The sequence below is a fragment of the Alosa sapidissima genome, chromosome 3 (assembly GCF_018492685.1).
Source record: "Alosa sapidissima isolate fAloSap1 chromosome 3, fAloSap1.pri, whole genome shotgun sequence".
NCBI lineage: Eukaryota > Metazoa > Chordata > Actinopteri > Clupeiformes > Clupeidae > Alosa > Alosa sapidissima.
This window is the reverse complement of record NC_055959.1, coordinates 29,561,193-29,577,685: the sequence shown is the minus strand read 5'-3', so window position 1 is coordinate 29,577,685 and position 16,493 is coordinate 29,561,193. Positions and strand designations below refer to the sequence as shown.

Here is a 16,493-nt window from a genome sequence, read left to right as displayed (position 1 = left end):
CACGCCTCTTTATGCAGACAGGATTTGATCCCCATTTAGACATGAACTATGACGAAGTATCTTGCTCTGCCTTAAAGGAGAATTCCGGTGTGATATTGACCTAAAGTGTGTCGAAACATGATACCGAGTGTGAACGTATGTCTCATAGCTCACCTCGGCTTGTCCCCTGCACTCAGAAGTCTGGCGCTAGTTAGCCAATGCTACCAACACAGTGTTTCGTTGTGGTGCCTCAGGCATCGGCCTAGCCATGCAAATAAATCACTGTTTTACGAGGCTCAAAGTAGCTCCATACTTCATTGGTAGACTTCCGAAGGCCTTGACATTTAAAACGAGACATAGAGAACTTTGAAAAAGTTTCCAAAAATAATTCTGTAAAAATGAATGGATTCCAGTTGCTGCTACTGGAAGCAACTGAATCCATGCATTTCCACTGAATTATTTTTGGATCACACTGGAATTATCCTTTAACAATCTTTGGTTTAGCTGCCTGCTCGTTTACTTCCACAGGAATTATAAAGCAGACAGTTCTTCAAGGATTTCGAAAATGAGCTACGTCTTCCCAAGGATTCAAAAGTTCGAGGGGCATGGATAATGTTTTTCTACCAGAAGATCCCTGCAAAGTTCGACACTCCGTTATTAATTTGCAAAACATTTCACCAAACGCAGTTTTCAAAACCTTGGACAGTTAAGCAGGATTTGCTAAGCTGCTGTTACTGAAACGAGGGGCTGTTCCGACCGTAAGGTCATCACAACGGCATGCTGTAAGTATTATTTTGTCGCTAAGCAGTTATTAGCCATGCTAACGTGTATCTAGCAAGTATAATGTGTGATTTAGTTCATTGGCAAGGCTATATAATTCTCCTGTGTCTCATTCGGATAAAACCTGTGTTGTCATGTTAACCTACATTTTACTATGCATGTTTGTCGAGATCTCTGACAGGTTATGTTCTCAGCAAGATAGCTAACTGAAGCTGAGTAACACCAGAGACGGTTGATAAAGCGAGACGATTCACAGAAGGGTTCTTCCTGTTCCCCTATGACGTAGGGTTCACTAGCTCTACGCCTTTTTAGGAGACTAGCGAGAGATTCTTTACACTGTGCCCTATGGAAGAAATCCTTTTTTTCTCGGATTATGCCCCAGCCCTTAATTATACAGCTCGAGATTGGACATTTTAATGCATTTTCTGTAATTCACATGTGTTCCTTACATTCTGACACCGACATGGCTTTTTTCAAATGAACAGTTAACGACTTTGTTTGCCACTTGTCTGTGTTTCTGTAACCCACTGGCACGCGATCTACTAAGTAGGCGAAGGTTCTCTGGAATAAGTTACCGTTGCTTACCACTTAGATGTTGATCACTCAATCGCGAAAATGCCTAAACTTTGGGTGCATAAACAGACACCTTTCTGTCTTCTCCTTCCCTAAGGACGCAGACATGTACGTACCGTCATATCAGCATCATTTTTGATGTCTGGATTGCGTTCAAATAGGCTGTATAGCAGACGGCCATACACATAAACTAGGGCAGTGGTTTCTCAACCTTTTTTCAGTGATGATAGACTTAAAACAGAGCACTGTGCCATCAGTGTCTAATTTATTAAACTTTGGAACATTTTAAATTTTAATAATCCATGACTAAATTTATTGCAAATGATTGTAGGCTATATTTTGCAAATTATTTGTATATTTTAAAATCTCACGTACCACCTTTGAGAACCACTGTACTATAGTATTGCATATTATTGTTTAACGAGTAGGTCATATCACTTAATAATCTGGACAGCCAAGGGGTGCGTTTCCCAAAACCATAGTTTGCATTGCAACCAACAAAGTAGCTAACTTAGTTAGCAACTATGGTTATGGGAAACGCGCCCCTGGTTAACAAGTTGCTAACTAGCACACCTAACCAGACGTCTGCTTTCTCAATTAGCCTTACCTCTGATGTTTGATAAAGTAGCGCCAATCGATGTATCCCACAGCGCCGCCACACGGCCATATCTTTAGGCCTACTACCCACGCAAATTACACAATGTAAATACAATAGGCCTACACCACTTATTTTTTCATTGACATAAGGCTAAAAATATGCTAAATCAATGTCGCTTGCAGTAGATCGGATCCACAAGCTATAGTGATGCCGATTTAGGTAGAGCAAATATCAGGTTCGTAAATTATCTTTTTAGCCTAACTGGTAGCTAGTGCCTCAGTTAGCTCTGCTATCGGTATCAGATGGTTAGCTAACGTCAACTAACGTTAGCTACTCCTCAATGAGCTAAAATTCATGACACGAGATAATAATAATGTTATTACCTAAACTCCGCAGACATTTTACTACATAGATAACTCGTTACACAGACTAATCACAAATACCTTGTCACATTTCAAACTGCAACTTACCTCGAAATCAGACCGCATCTTGCCACGACGATGTACCAATTACAAATTCAGTCACCCAGGCCAGCTCCAGTTGATCACAGCAGCAAGAGAGAGGCGCGAAAATAAAAAATCTTTGACGTTTTCATCAACGAGGTAGCGTCAGCGCATTCTGACCACGCCTTTTTAGGAGGCAGGAACTGTGTACAATTCCATTCCATTGTAGAAGCCTGTGCTGCTTTATCTTTGTATATTAAGGATCTTTGGTAACACGATAGTTTGGTTGCTAAGCTGTAATATAACCCATATCTAGTCGATATGTTGAAAACCGTGTTGTCTAGATACAATGGATTTATTTGCACGTTCTTATTTTAGAACATTACAAGAACGGCAACATGACAAACGCAGCATGCCAAACAGATACTCCAAGTGTGGCATCTTGCGGGGCTTAGAATATTAGCAAATGCTTTTGCTGTGAGTTAACAGCTTGGTGTGTGCATGCAAAATTGACTTTCACTTGTGTTACAACATTTCTGTTGTTTGGTTTAGGTTTTATCTTGCAGCCATGCACTTCAATGAGAATGAGTCCCCACAACGGAAGACAGCCAAGGAGAAACTATGTACAGACTTGCCAAACAATTTGTAAGTTTAATAAAATATATATTTTTTACAAACAACAAATCAAAATGTGCAACAGTATAGGCACTAAAAAGAACTTATCGATTCACACACAACAGGCTGTCTTAGACCTGATGCTACTGGTGTCGAAATCATCATCAGTACTGTAAACAAAGCACAATGTTCAGGGCCATACAATTTGTTTATTGTACAGTATACAGCCTACAATGCACTGTATTACAGTATCCAATATAAGTCCTCTTTCTTGTCCTCTTCGAGATCATCAAAGACCCTCTTTATTGGGATGCCGTCCAGCCGATTCCTGTGCCCCAGGACTTGTGTGCTCAGCTTGACAGACCTTCCATGGAGGATGCTGTTGCTGAACATGTGTCACGGTTCAGTCAAAAAGGGGTCTGAATCCAACGTACTGCCCTGAAGTATCCGGAAGCTCCCTCCATATGCTTAGCACCACACACAAGGGGATCATGACACGGACGCTTCTTCCAAGGAAACCCCAGCTCCTGCTCACAAAAGACCTTTAGGCCAAGTCACTTCATTGCCTGCAACGAGAACAGGGTGGAAAAGCACTTTTTTTTTTTACTATTTATTTTTTAAAATTTTACAGAGGACAATTGTTCGGAAAAAAAAAAATAAAGTTTATCATTTTGTGATGTTGATCAAACTGTGTTTTTGCAATATGCTGAACCAATAATGAATGTGTATTGCTTAAAAATATTTTATTTATATACTGTAACTGCTAACACTTGTATCAGATTGTCCTCACCTTTCCATCCCTCTGATTCTCAAACGCCCATGGTCAGCTCTGTAAATATTCATTGCATTTTGCAAAGAATATAGAGGCACAACGGAGCGAGGCCATGGTGGTCATTCAGGTCAGCTCCTCCCTCAGGAACCTGGGTCATTCTTTTAATAACCTGTAAAAACAAACATAATTTCCCTGCTGTTATTTCGTCATTTTGAATGAGCAGGTAGCACAAAGTAGCAAATATCTTCAGTATTAGTTACCAGAGTTGTAAGAACACATATTAGGCTACTACATGGAAAGAAGGTAATAATCTCAATCAGATGTCAGCAGGATAGTTACAAGATTACATTAGACCTACTGACTGTACCTACTGTATTTTAAACAGTGATATTTATAGGATTTTTGATTATTGTACTCTACTCCATGGTACTATGTAAAATGCCCCTTGGGGATAAATAAAGTGTTTTTGAATTGACACAAACGAGAGTAGGCCTAGTAATATTTTCGTTGACCTCGTTTCACTTTAGCCATAGGCTACAAACTGCACATAGCTCCTGCCCAGCTAACTGGATGTCCCGTTGTAAGATCACATATTACTACATGGAAAGAAGGTAAAAATCTCGTTAATCAGATGACTTAATCAGCAGGATAGTAGTTACAAGAGTACATTAGAGACCTACTGACACAAACGTAATATTTTCATTGACGCGAGCAGTAGGCTACTCGTTTCACTTCAGCCATATAGCCTACGAACTGCACAGAGCTCCTGCCCAGCTAACTGGACGTCCTGTTGTAAGATTGCATATTACCACTACAATAATGTATGTAACTCCTAATCAGATGACCTATTCAGCAGGAGAATAGACTTACTGACTAAAATGAGTACTTTCCTTGCAAGCAGCACTCCTCTCACACTACAGCATAGCCTGGACTGGCTACAAACTTTTCAGCTAGCTTCTAACTGGACATCTTGACAAAAATTGCACAAGGGTACAAGTTGTTTGTGTGCACATTAATAAGTTATGTTGCTTACAACGCTAAAAACAAACCTAATACAATGTTTAGCTTAGTCTACGAAACTAACGTGCGAGTATTGCACTAGTATTACAGCTCGATAACTGGGCTACGTGTGGCAAACTCAAGTAAATGACAAAACTTACCACTCTGAAGTAGTCATTTCCAATCTATGGGCGACTGGTTGCTCATCTATTTCAGATTCTTCCTCTGATTCAGGCTCAAATATGCTGTTCAACACCTACTGTATGTCTCCGTATTCCACCTTCGCTGTTTCAGCGAGTGGTGTCGGCCATGTTGCCGTCTTTGCTCTGGAGCTTCACTCGTTGTAAACCAACCAATCAGCATGCAGTTTATCTAAATATTCATGAGCATACCATAAAAGGGAGAAAACCTCTCGTTCATTCTAGGGCCTATTTCCAAGGCTTGCCTTAGGGCGCATAGAACAGCACACGGGCCATTTTCAGCCCAACCAATGTTACATACTCTATTCGGAAACCTTAAGGAACAGCATGAAATATCCTATATAATCATTCTATCACCCCTTTAACGTTAACGTTAGTCTGCTCAATCCAGACTCCAGGCAGTTGGCATGGCAGCTCACTGGTCAGAAACAGCTCGGCGGCCTCAGCAGATCTTTCTCAGAGTAGCTCCAGCTGCTGTCCCGAGAAATCCTCTCGACCAGACACTGAAGTGCAGCACCGGCTCACAGATGGATGGGAAGGATGTAAGAGGCCCAGGGCAAAAGCTAGACATAGCAAGAGTTAACAACATCAGCTGACTTGAAAGCAGTAAAAAGGACTAAGAGAATAACACGAAAACTATCAAAAATAACGTAAATAAAGAGAGAAAACATTTAACTAGACAAATCAATACAAAAAATAAACGTGACATTACATAAAATTACGAACATAACATAAAAACAAACAAAAACATGATGCCAGACGGAGCGTCGTGTCTCGCCAGCGTCCCCGTAACCTAGCAACTAGTTGGCAAAGGGGATGTTATTTCCCCTGTAACAGTTATATAGTCAGTGTGCATTAATTATGCATATCAGCATAAAACACAGCCCAACAATAGTGGCATGATTCATTTCAGAATCAAGTTTCAATATGCATTTCCCTATGCACCAGGTCTTAATGCCTCAAGCTCATTGCTTATGTCCTACCAGGGAAGCAAGTTGGGAAGAAGAAAAGAAAAACAAGCACCAAAAAAAGTGAAGGAGAGGTTGTCCAGAGTTATTGCCAGTGTTGCGAGATGACCTGTTCTGTGAATCCAGCGTTTACACGGCCTCCAGAGATCTGGCTGATCAGAATGTGGAGCACCTCTGAGCTGAAGGAAGAGAAACAAAAGGGAATTTAGTCTGCTCTCCTCCATGGTGGCCCCTCTGTCTCACAGATGTCTGGTGGACCTCCCAGGGAACTCATACTGAAAAGACCGAGCATCAACATCAGACAGCTACTGCGTGGGTTTCAACAGTAGCTTCAGTTATAGAATTTAACAATAACAGTGATTCAGAGAGTTGCATTTACTTTTTTGAGAGGCTTTCAGGTCTCAGAGTCTGGAAGGAGCCTTCGTGATGATACTATTTCGAACATTATACACACATTTCAATTTAAAAGTTCATAAGTAATGTCCTCCAAGAATTGGTACTTAAAATCACACAACGGGCCTCACATTTGGAGCCAGGCTTTATCTCTAGAAGAGCATTCTGTTTTTATTTTAACCCTCATCTGTCACATTAACCAGTGTTACTCAAATTAAAGAGCACTCACTGTTCCAGTCCACTCCAACCATATAGCCGGCCATAATAGCACTTAGTTAAAGGAGAATTCCGGTGTGATATTGACCTAAAGTGTGTTGAAACATGATACCGAGTGTGAACGTATGTCTCATAGCTCATCTCGGCTTGTCCTCTGCACTCCGAAATCTGGCGTTAGTTAGCCAACAGGTTTTCAAAGGGGGTGCCTCGGGCATCGGCCTAGCCATGCAAATAAATCACTGTTTTACACCATTTACGAGGCTCAAAGTAGCTCCACACTTCATTGGTAGACTTCCGAGGGCTCTGACATTTAAAACGAGACATTGAGAACTTTAAAAAAGCTCTGATAGTTTATTTACAAGACAATTTATAAAGACTGTACCTTCAGGAAGTTTACTGTTCACCGCCATCTTAAATTTAGTCACGATAAGTCGAGCGACGAGTACAAATGAACAGAAAGGGATCAGATTCCAAAAATAATTCCGTGGAAATGCATGGATTCCAGTTGCTTCCAGTAGCAGCAACTGGAATCCATACATTTCCACGGAATTATTTTTACACAGAGGGAAGGTTTGCGGAGCGAAGGTTTGCGCCAGTCTGTGTTTCGGAGTCACTCTTTGGGCTGTATTTTGCACACTAGCGCATGGCGTAAAACTCGTTATTCACCATCATTTGCAAATTGGTAATGACGGTTAAAAGTGATTAGGGGAGAGGCGCAGGGGCGGACTAGGACCAAAAATCGGCCCTGGCCCTCAAATCGGTCGGGCACACCTAATTAAATACAAAATCTTTGCATTACCCTTAAATACAGTATGCATATATTTTCAACTGCACTGAAAGTGATGTAGGCCTCATTGGCTATCACTCTGACTGATCAGAGGTAGCCATGGAGCACATGATCTCCATATTCAAGTAGGCTATACAAGCAATTATTAAAGAGTTTCTGCTTGAATTCAAAGTATCATTTCAAATTATTCAATAGGCTACATTTAAACTATAAAATGCTCAACTGACAGCAGCACCAAACAGTTACTGAAGCCTATGTGTAAGGAGCTAAATTTCTTGATTGTCGTAGACATTAATCACTGTAGGACAACTGAAATAAACAGAGCTGTTGCAGGAAATGTTTTATTCCTGTAGGCTATACTACCTACCTACATTGCTGGTACATTTTGGAACAGTATAGCTATATTAATGAATTATCTTTAATGTCTTCCAGTAGCCTATCGTATAGGTCACTGTATATATAGCTTAGTTGGCTTGTGCATGAATATGACTTGATGTTTTGTAGCCTACATTTCCGTCAGTCTACAGTCTTTTAGCCCATCTTTACCATGATAACCCTTCCCAGATAGAACCCTTTCGATGCTCTACTTAGAGAGACCCACCACCACTCATGCCATCGATGTTGAATTTTGGGCGTCTGACGGAAACTGATCAATCTGACCAACAATTAATATTGATTTGACCACTCTTTTGCTGTCCGGGTTTGCAAATCATTAATTTAGAACATTTAAGTTGCGCTATTTGTTATTATAATCACAGCACGGCCTTACTATGTTGTCATTACCATATCATTACATTATCGCAATTAATAATCATCATAATCATCATCGTCAGCATGGCATGTCACACTTAGCCTACCTGCACTCTAAGAAATGGAAGTACCAGTGTGTACCTAAGTTGGTACAAATGCTTGTCGCTGGGGCAGTACGCTTTTGAAGAACAATAATGTACCCACGAATGCAGGTACTTTTGTGTACCCTAGCCATCTGTACCCATCAAGGTACACTTGTGTACCTGCAATGACTGAAATGTACCTGTATATATCATTACCGCAAAGTCCACCACTGAGTTCTTATCATGTAGCCTCAACTAGGCTCACCACCTGCTCACTGTCCCTCTGCTTTGGATGCTTGCTTACATCCTCGTTTAAACTCAACAAAGCTTCTACATTGGCGTTACTTTTGCACTATTGTCACTACCGGCACCCGCCGCAATTTCGTGTAGGCAACTTCGATTAACTTTTGATGCGCTCACAGAATCCTGGCTCTGAGCCAAAATGCGAGGGGTGGGGCCTGACGTGAGCTGTTATTGGATCAGTCGAGTGTCAATATGGAAATGTAACCAATGGGCCGCTGATTGTCCTTCCTTTGGGCCGATCGTTGGCCAAAATTATTTAATTATATAGCCTATTCTATCGGCCCAAAAGGTGTGTCGGCCTACCGGGAAAATCCCCGGTATGCCAGATGGCCAGTCCACCCATGGAGAGGCGAGAGACACATATGGAGCACAGCTGAAGACGCACTGTCACGAGATATAAGCAACTCCTCTGCACGCTAAATGTTGTTTTATTCAGTCCTTTGAGCAATATTAGGCTAAGTGTTGCTTTTTCCAGCCTATGTTTTCGATGGTAACCCATTGTCAGTCAACAGTGAAAGTATCTGCATATAACTGTCTTGTCGTTGACTGACACCTTGGTGAAGTTAGTTTCACTTTACCAATGAGTTCAAATAATAGATAAGTGCAAATGCGTGAAGGCTATGCTAGGTTTTAGTACAGCATGGTTTAGGAATGACTATTCCGTACGGTCTCGCAAGCAGCCTCCTTCAAATGCGCCGTTGAATGCCAAAATACCGATGCATTTATTTGACATATTGCGCTTTTGCGCCGTTAAAGGGAATGACATCTGTCATTCTCATTGGTTTAAAATGATGTTACGCCCCAAACACACCCATATGACTGATTAAAAAACCTAGGAACACCTTGTTGCGCCATGCCCTCCACGTTTGATAACGAAACCCTTCCCAATGTGAACTGGACATCCTACTAAATTTGAATAATCTTTTGACAAGTGACGATGCGCTTTAGAATGTCATGATGGGGCCCTTTGTCTTTGTTCAGATTCAGATTTTTTAGTGGTTATTTCTAAGTCTGAGATTTGCATATGATGGACGAAAGAACCATATTTCCGGTTCACGGTAGCTTTGTGGCCATTCTATGTCTGCTGTAACATGTCAGAATGATGTCTGCTATGTTTTACAAGACATATCATGAGCAAAAAAAGCCATTCATGTCATGGCTGAGGATTTCTGCTTTGGATCTGCGTTTTAACCAATTACAACCCGCGTGGGCCAATTCAGGCACCAGTCATTAGTGCATGATAACGGTACAGAACCAACCCTGAGTACTTGGGGGTGAGACAATTCTTCATAAAAACACAGACAAGCTAGCTAATGTGTCAGCTTTAGCAGCCAGGTGGACAGTGTGTAGAGGGGGGCAGTTGGATCCCAATTCCTAAAATGAGGAAGAATAGTTACATACAACATTTTAATTAAAAAAAAATCAGAATGCAATAGAATACTTTAGACCAACAGAGAAGAGATTTAGGGGTGTAATAAACTGCTGGAGTCCGTCTTTAAAGCTCTGATGTTGAACTAAATTACTGCACACAGATTTTGTGTTTAAATGCCAGCATTACCTGGCAAAAATACCAAACACACAAATCATAAATACAGTATTCGTTGACTCAGTGGATCAAGGCAGTTGGCTTAACCCGATATTTACATCAGTCTTATTGAACTTGGCAAAAACAACACTGACAAAGTAGGTTTTTTCCAAGTTTCCTTTTATGACACATCACTTTAATTGCCCAGTGTAGGAGGGCATGAATTTCAGCCAAAGCATGAGAGAAAGACGAGACTAAGCAATCTGCCACATATTCCCTTTACTCCCTCTCTCACAAAACCACATTTTCACTGTAAAGGAAACCTTTGCTCAGCACCTATCATCAAGGCAATATACAATAATGTAAAATAAGAGCTTTTAAGAGCAAAACTCTCAAATGAAAAAAACATATTTTCCTGTGAACCGGGGAATCTTGATCACTAGCTTGTTTGCTTGACAATGATATAATTTGTCTCATTCATTCTATCCATGGGGGGATCCTATCGATCAGCAGGAGAATAGAACTGAGAAAATGGTGGACCATGTTTGCACCTGTGGATGCTTCTTTGAGAAGCAGAGGAATGAAAATGTACTCATATGTATTCCTTGACAGTGCACAGTAGTTTAGAGATGGTTCTGTCATTAGGCTTTATTGTTCATGCAGTTTCAGAAGAGTAGATTGCAATCAGCAAAAACCTCCAGTGCCATCAACACAGCATGAAAGCTGTGAAAACTTTTTTTCTCGCCAGTCAGAAGGAAGGGTATTTACCATGTAAATAGCATCTCCATCTTTTCAGACCTGACTTAGTTTTAGATGCAGATTCATTCATGCCTTTCTCTGTATCATGGCCATTTCAAAACATTGAGATCTATTCCTATTGAATGGCAGCCATTACTTCCTATTGAGAAATCACAATCATATTCTTCCATAAGAAGAGCTTTCTGTAATTGGCTTTACAGACTGAGATATGCTTAAGATCTAAACCTTTCATCCCTAGATGAGGCTCCATGAACTCCAAGGGCAAGCTATTAGAGATCAACTTTAATTTACTGTACCAAACACAATATACAGTGTATGCAGCTGCACTATTATTCAATCGAGACTCTACCACATTTACATAACACTGTAAAGTAAGCTCATTAATCACTCCCAGGGATATGTATTGATTCATTTTAACACAAGTGTAACACAGGAATAGAAAGACAAGAATGAAAAGGTGTATTATGGGAATAAGTGACTCTTACAGAAATATGGTGTCATCACAAAGGGTAGATTTATTTCCACACCCAGAAATAATATAGTATATCTTACATCTAGATGTACTCCGGTTTGGGTTATCATGTAGGATTAAACACATCCTCAATTCCACATCAAACCCTTTAATAAATCCAAATTCTTATCAAAACTGTTGAATAATTAGCCAAGATGAGAAGTACGGAGACATTTGAAAGTTATCAGTCATTTGATGAAGTCATAGTGCCATACTGCAATTCCCAGCTTTCCCACACTAACCACTCCACTCCGTCAAATTCAGGACACTATCCCTGTCAGAAATCACTGACAGCGGCAATCAGAGACAGCTCTTTGGACACAGCCTTGGTGATTGAGCCAGATCATAGGCGCAGTGTCTGGCTTTGAGCATCAGAGGAAGACTTCCCGCTGAGGGGGTGAATTATGCCCTGTGCATCACAAAATGCCCAGCAATCACTGAATGACCCCTGTGGGAGAAAATCAAGATTGCGATTGCAGGGTCTGATGGATTATCGCAGAGACACCACCAGAGCAGTGTCATTTTCTGCACTTGCTTGTTAGAGTTTGACGATCGCATTCTCCAAACCATTTGTTTGGGCCTGATAAGCTAATTAAATCAATAACACAAGGACGCCCATGTCCTCATTGGGCTAGTCCGCATCGTGATAATAAGCATACAACCATGTTGTTTCTGTTAACATCCATGTTGTTTCTGTTAACAATACAACACTCATGGCTCAAACGTGGACTTCTGTTGACTGTTAATTGTAAGAGCCTGTTCGGAAGGACTTTTGTCAAAGATTTATACAGATACCATCAATTACTATAATGAATTATTTGAGATCGGATAGACCCTCCAGCCCCTTAGGCCTGCTTATGGTCAGACTTTTTCTGGCAGTACATGTACTGTATGCCATAAATAACCCAACCATCTTGTGTTGATTTCTGATAGGATAACAATATTTTGCTTTGTTGTGCAATCTGAAGACAGATCAGACTCTGCAATTACCCAGTCATTAACTGAACATATTGGACATGTAAAATTAGAGAGGCCATCCTCACAACAGGTTTTTTTTTCACACATGCACACAACAATGCCATTTTCATACTTTTGAAAACGGGTTCCAGAGTGGAGACTTGAAAAATACTGTTTCATAATTTGAACAGATGGAAACTGAGCATTTTGAAATGAAGACACAACCTCTTAATCCAATCATGTTTCATTCTTCATGAAGCCTGCATACACTACATCCTCACGTCTGCTCTGTCTCTACAAGGGGGATGTAAACTAGAAGAAACATCATTTTGCATAAAGTAAATCATAGCAACCTTAGCAGGGTAATTGGGTAATGAACATTTTGTTTGCCCAAACCATATTTCACTAATGATTGTGAATTGTAAAACAACCTAGCTAGAAGCAGTGTTTAGCAACTATAGAGCAATGACATTTGATTTGTTTCTCTGTCTGTGTCCATGGAATTTACCAACTCATATAAATTATTCATATATAAGAACAAATCTTTAGGCAATTATCAACATACTCTGGCTGGTTCTGTTAAGTAAGCTAGAATATCTGTGGTGCAATCAACATATTATAAATCTGTAGTGGTCATTTTCATTTCAATGTGTATTTTTGTGCTATAGAAACCATGGGTGACCTAGAGAAGAGCAGGTAGATGCAGAGGAGCTACAGAGAGCAGGAAAAGCTGAGGACGTCAAGTGATTGAGTGCTCCACAGAAATAACAATACCATTGTGCCAAAACCTTGAGCTTACCTGGAACTCCACAAGTGCCTACCTGGAATGAAACAGAAATGTTCAGACTATTTCAATGATGCATTGGCTACAGTGATGAGAGCATACTTGGCATAATGACTGACTTTGAGAACAGTGGCATTGAGGAATGTATTCCAGGTTAAACCTGTTGATTATATGTGAAATGTCAATGTCAGTGGTAAATTAAATTACAAAATAGATTTGAAGGTTACAGAGTAATTCAAGTTGGTTTGAATGTTCCTGGTTATGTTATTTAATAATTAGCTTAATATTAAAGTATTATTAATATTAAAGTGACAATCTTTTGAGTGCTGGAAGACATGATGATGTCAGCCTGTGTTCATTACAGATAACACCTGTCAGAAAGACTTGAACAGCTAAATCACAACACTAAATTCATTTGAGCTGAGGGGTCAAGCTTTCTGCACTGAGCAAATTTTAAGAGGTTAGGTTTCTGCACTGAGCAAATTTTAAGATAGGTTTGTGCTCTGCTAAGCCGTGTGATCTGAAGCCCATGATCAAATAATGTGACCAATGTGCATGTGATGTTTTTATACTATATGCACATAGATATTAACTTCCAATGTTGACTCAGTCTGCAGTTAATTTGCAATTAAAGCTTACAGCTGGACATGTACTTTATTTATGCACATTGGGCATGAGGTGGGATATGAGATGGTGTTGTCTGTGCCGTAATTTCCCAACTATCAGCCGAGGTTTATACATTGATTTTGCAAAATTTCTTCAGCTATGAGGTTAATACAGTACATGGGGGCAGTTAATGTGGTATTAGCATGGTTTTGTTTTGTTGCATAACTTGCATAAAAACAATGTCCTGCGGTTTATACACAATGTGGCTAATACGTGATGAAATTACGTTTCTTGGTATTTTATGCCCCCGACATCTTCAAGGCAGCGCTGCCTGGAAGGCACTAGGGTTAGGCATGGGTTAGGGTTGGGGTTGGGGTTGGGGTTAGGTTTAGGATTAGGTGCCTTTAAGTCAGCGGTGGCAGCGCTGCCTGGAAGACGATGTTTGGGGCATAAAACACCATTGAGCGGAAATTACTGTAATATCAACTACAGTTATTGATCAGTTGAGGCACACTGGATTTGAATGTGTCATCATATATTTAACGTATAGTAAGGAAATTAATGTATTATTCATTATTACAAAAGTAGTACCTCAATCATTTGAGCATCAATTGTAAAACACAGGAATGGGCTGTGTAGCCTTATTACTTTGACACAACATCAAATGATTTATTTGGCAGAATTTCAGATTTTTTTCTGGAATCTTAATGAGTAAACATGCTATTTTTCTCTATCTGTAGTAGCTTAATTTTGCTGAATGCTTAGGTTGGTTCAAGCTAGCCTACCACAATGAGATTATATTTCTGGCTAAAGGGGTGAACTGGTTAACCGTGCTAGCTGTCACTTTTCCACCTTGTTGTACTGGTAAATGATACCAGGATGTTAGACTTTGGGCCCTATAGGCCTACCTTGAGGGGCTGAAATGCATTGTCTGAAGCGTACATGTATGGTTTAAGCACATTTAGGGCGTGTCCAGTCCAAAACTACTATATTGGCGGCATAATAAGTTCGGCAGACGCCGGGTGCATTGTTCAAAAGGGTTGTTCTTATGTTTCTTACTTCGTCATGGGTGTGTTTTGGGCGTTACATCCATTATATCAATGAGAATGACATGTGTAAGGTAAGCAACATCAAACAGCATGTTTTGATGTATTTTGATGATGAGTGAGCACATCTCTGCAGAAGGATTCTTGCACTTGAGACCGTGGGCCTTTCCTAAACTAATCCCTACCCACACCCCCTTGGTTACGGAGTGAACTCGAGTGGGAAGCAGCTAAATTAAGTTCCCCTGATTAGCGCACACTCAACTTTGGGACGAACTTTACTCTGCCTAGTGGATATAGGTTCTGACGTAGCCTACAGTACCCATTGATTTGTTTACAGGTGTACTCACACAGAACTCACATTTGTATGAAGCATTCGTGACGTGTCGCATTAATTGATGCACCCTTGACAAGGGGACATCAGTGTTCAGTCAGTGTTGAAGGGTTTATGCCACTTGCCACTTAAAGCTGCAGTTGGCAAGATTTTTTTGATCATATTCACTGAAACCGACACTATGCTCTGACAGAACAACATAAATCAGCCGGTTTTAGAAAAAACCCGCACTTCTACCTCCACCTAGAGCCTGTTATTTGTTTTGCAAAAATCCACAGCTCCCGGTTCTTCTGGTCCAATCAGAGCAGGGCTGTGTGAGATCTGACTGTCAATCACAGTCTGATGCACTCTGGTGCGCACTGACAAGCACAAACTCGATGAGAGTGTGCTCGGTGATAGTGTGGGGAAGGGGCATGAGAGTTGTAAACATTTTTGGCTAAGTCCCCTCAATCTGTCATACTTGCCATACATGCCAACTGCAGCTTTAACAGTAGTTGGTTTCGGTTGGCCCTTAATATGGCGGACCCTCTGCTGTATACACGCAAACGGAGTGCAAGGGGCTAGGGAGAGGGCGAAGTTCCACTAAACCTTGCTTCACTAAAATGTGTATGTGACTAGCAGTTGCAGATTATAGCCTACATGCATCTGACTGAAACTAACTTCACCGCTGTCTCAAAACAAAGTCTTATACATTTAGGCTAGTTATTTACTTTTGAATAACTGAATAAAAAGCCTAAGCACATCCACGCCGACTCTTTGCTGTCTCGCCAGTTACATTTCGGGACAATGCGCCCTTTAGATAGCTGGATTACATGCGCCTTTCGCTTTAGTTCAGGTTTTTCTTGGTCAGTGGCATTATCATTTTTAGTGGCCTTAAAATAGCGATTTATGCACTATGCACTTGACCCCACCTTTTTTTTTTCATTGACATGTCCGTGGGTGCGTATTGTTCATTTCCGCGCATGGTGATGTGCCGGGTCTAAGATAGGGCCCTTTATCTTAATTTAAGATGTGGCAAAAGTCCGCTTGGAAAACCTGGAAAACAAATCTGAGAAAGAAATTTTGCGTTTTCAGTTTTCCTTTGTTGTATATTATAAATAAGCACGTTCTTCTTTTACTCTAAGAGTTGACAGCATATTGCTCTTAAATTAATACACTGGTCGTTGATAATATCAAGAAAACATATTAGAGTTTCACTGTATAATTTATAACAAAAGCCTGAATTTCAAGAGACACGACAGTAATTCAGGCTGACTGTTGAAGATGTATAGTATGTCTTTAATTCCATTTAAGGGGTTAAGTTTAAACTGGACATAGGAACTGAGAGACACTTGGCTGCACTTTCACGGAGTGTCCGTCCTCTCTCTTTGCTCTTTGCAGTTTGTCGGCATAAATTAGTCGTTTTTCACAGGTTGAAAGTAACAACATTTTATCTATTTTAAGCCTTTCTAGAGTGTCTCTCACCTTCCTATTCAGCAGTAAACAAATTCATAACGCTATAAGGAGGAAATAATT

General features: G+C 40.4%; 1 long non-coding RNA gene and 1 pseudogene across 1 annotated transcript; one reads left to right on the top strand and one right to left on the bottom strand.

Annotated features, from left to right (window-relative positions):
- Window positions 1-676: 676 nt before the first annotated feature.
- On the top strand, window positions 677-3,428 carry LOC121704870. The gene is made up of 3 exons (XR_006030672.1): window positions 677-761; window positions 2,926-3,018; window positions 3,274-3,428. It is a non-coding gene; the product is annotated as an uncharacterized LOC121704870 (long non-coding RNA).
- A 2,584-nt stretch (window positions 3,429-6,012) lies between these two features.
- LOC121704955 overlaps window positions 6,013-16,493 on the bottom strand; it is a 36,412-nt pseudogene continuing 25,931 nt past the window's right edge.